Source organism: Octopus sinensis, linkage group LG2 (assembly GCF_006345805.1).
Source record: "Octopus sinensis linkage group LG2, ASM634580v1, whole genome shotgun sequence".
Taxonomy (NCBI): domain Eukaryota; kingdom Metazoa; phylum Mollusca; class Cephalopoda; order Octopoda; family Octopodidae; genus Octopus; species Octopus sinensis.
The window spans coordinates 94,391,052-94,394,130 of NC_042998.1; the positions used below are offsets into that span (position 1 = coordinate 94,391,052).

The 3,079-nt window shown below is 42.9% G+C and overlaps 1 long non-coding RNA gene across 1 annotated transcript in view; it reads right to left on the reverse strand.

Annotated features, from left to right (window-relative positions):
- Nucleotides 1-809: 809 nt before the first annotated feature.
- LOC118762300 overlaps nucleotides 810-3,079 on the reverse strand; it is a 12,035-nt gene continuing 9,765 nt past the window's right edge. The window contains exons 2-3 of the long non-coding RNA XR_004998053.1: nucleotides 2,791-2,994; nucleotides 810-834 (exon numbers count right to left, since the gene is read on the reverse strand). This is a non-coding gene — a long non-coding RNA (uncharacterized LOC118762300). The remainder of the gene's footprint in view (nucleotides 835-2,790; nucleotides 2,995-3,079) is intronic.

Genomic DNA, 3,079 nt, shown 5'->3' on the forward strand with positions numbered 1-3,079 from the left:
TCACAAGAAATTTGAAAAGCTACACCGCGAAACCGTTAATTTCTTTTAAAAAATTTTAAAATTATGTCATTTTAAGGAAAGGAAAAAAATTTTTCCAAATTCTCCAGACATTTTGACACAAATATATATATTTTTTAACATTTAAGCCTTCTTCGTTTTTTTCACACTTTACTATTTTCTTATATATTATAGATATATATATATATATATATATAATATGTTTATATATATAAATGGCAGTTTGTCTGGTCTGTGTGTCTGGTTGTACCCTCACCCTGACCACGGCTTTCAACCGATTCTGATGAAACTTGACACACACATAGCCCAATGTCTTAATTCAAAATTAACGCAGCAAAAAGTTTGAAAAGTTCCCCCAGTTCTGAAAAAAATCGATAAATTCGACATGGGGTCGAGAATCTAAGCTTTTCATATTTGAACACATTTCTGTTGTAGTTTTCGCAACTTGCAATCGATTTTCAACCAAACTCATGTTGAAGCTTAATGTTACCCTAAGAAACTTAATTCTGACGTTAGTTTTCCATGCAATACCTTACCATCAGAAAAAATCGATAAAAATCATGCCATTTTGGGGAATCGCATTCAAATTCAAGATGACATATTTTCGACAATATCTTTAACAAATTGGCAGGAATTTTTTTTTAATTCACAGTGAGCATCATGTCTGCTCCAAGGAGCTATATGGCCCTTTTTATTCCAATAGGATACTTTATTACTGGAAAAAATCGGTTAATTTAAATCATATGTGGCACACATAGCAAAACCGATTTGTGTATTAAATACAAACCACAGACTGTCTAGGGGACGCAACTCGACCTTTTTAACTTTCTACTCTCCCAAATAACTATCAAACAGCTATCGATAATTCAACCCAACCAATTCCTACCAGGAAGAAATTACATTCGAACATCCCACCAAACCAGCAAGAATGCTTCTACCTCCGTCTCCTTCTACATGAGGTCACTGGTCCAACAGGTTTCGGCAATATATCAATGGGGTTCTGTGCGACACCTTCAGGGAAGCATGTATGAGACTTTGCCTTCTAGAGGATGACTCCCAGTGGGACGCCACTATGGCAGAGGGCGCTTTACTGCCAAACGCCTTCGGCCCACGACATCTTTTCGCAAATCCTTCTTCAAAAAGTCAGCTTAGTGACCCACTAAGTTCTGGATGAAATACAGGGATGACATGTCGCAGGACTTCTTATGTACGGCTCAGCAACACTGCCCTTCCGCCGAGATCATGTTCACCAACTTCATTTACAAGTTTGCACTTATTCAATCAAAGAGGCTGTCATCGATATGGGTGGCTCTGCTTTAACAGAGTACGGCCTTCCACCACCCACATGTGAACACGCCAATGTTATGTCTGCTGAATTGTTTCATGAAACTTCCTACTGCATTGAGGAACTGCACCAGTATGTCCAAGATAATGAACCACGACTGCTTCCAGACCAGCGCATAACCTACAACACCATCGTAGACTCTGTCAGACAGCAACATGGGGGGATTTAGTTCCTTGACGCACCTGGCGGCACTGGCAAAACCTTCATCACGAAACTAATTCTGGTGGAGGTCAGACACAACACAGACATTGCCCTGGCTGTAGCTTCCTCTGGTATCGTGGCCACGTTGCTTCCCGGTGGCAGAACCGCCCACTCTGCCTTCAGACTCCCGCTCGATCTGGCAAAGTCCGAGTCACCTATCTGCAACATCGCCAAGAACTCAGAACAGGCCGACATTCTGCGCAGATGCAAACTCATTGTATGGGACGAGTGCACTATGGCACACAAAGGCGCCCTTGAGGCACTGGACAGGTCCCTGCAAGACATCAGAGACTCTACGGCCCCATGGGAGGATTGACTTTCTTTACTTCTTTAAGGAGACTTCAAGCAGACTCTACCTGTTATTCCAAAAGGGAACCCGTTGCCGATGCTGTGCGTGCGTGCCTTAAGCGTCAGCTCTTTGGGCACATGTGCAGCCCTTGCACTCCCAAACTAACATGCGCGCACAGTGATTGGTGACAGCGGATCCGCTGCATTCTCCAGGGACCTTTATCGCTTGGTGAAAATAGGATGCCGGCTGATGTGGATGGCTGCGTTCAATTGGACTCACTTTGCAACCACTGTGACACCCCTGCTAGCCTCCGGGATGCTGTCTTCCATGACCTACAAACAATTTACGTGACCTAAAATCGCTGGCAGGCAGAGTATTCTCGCACCCAAAAATACAACCGTCAACTCCATCAATATCCAGCTACTAGAAGCTATTCCTGGTGATGTCCACGTCTACAAATCTATAGATAGGACAGCAGACCCCGCCGTGCTTGCCGATTATCCTGTTGAATTCCTGAATTCACTTGAACCGCCAGGCCTGCTGCCACACATCCTGAAGTTAAAAGTCGGTGTGCCCATTATGCTCATCAGGAATTTGGTTCCACCTAAACAGTGCAACAGCACACGTCTGGTTGTGAAACATTTGGCACCACATTTAATAACGGTCACAATACTTACTGGTTGTGGGAAGGAAGAGGACGTCTTCATTCCACGCATGCACCTTCAATCGTCGGGCACTGAACTACCAATCCACTTCAGGCATTCTCAGTTTCCTGTTAAACTCTGCTTCGCAATGTTCATCAATAAATCCCAAGGCCAAATGCTACAAGTCGCTGGGTTACATTTGGGCGAACAGTACTTCACCCACGGTCAACACTAGGTGGGCTGTTCACGCGTTGGGAGCGCAATGATGTTTTCATGTTTTCGCCCAAAGGGACAGCTAGGAACATCGTATACACAGAAGTATTCGAGTGAAGAGAAGACATTGCAGCCTACACATGCGCTTTCGTTCCCTAGAGGGGAAAGGACTAGGTTGGGATTAGTCGTTGCCTACTAGGGGCTCTTACATTACCCAGGCAACGCCAGGCTATGCTGCTAGTATATATATATATATGTATGTATATGTATATATATATATATATCTATATCTATATATATATATATAATATATATGCATATGTATATATACATATGTATATATATATATGTATATGTATATATATATAT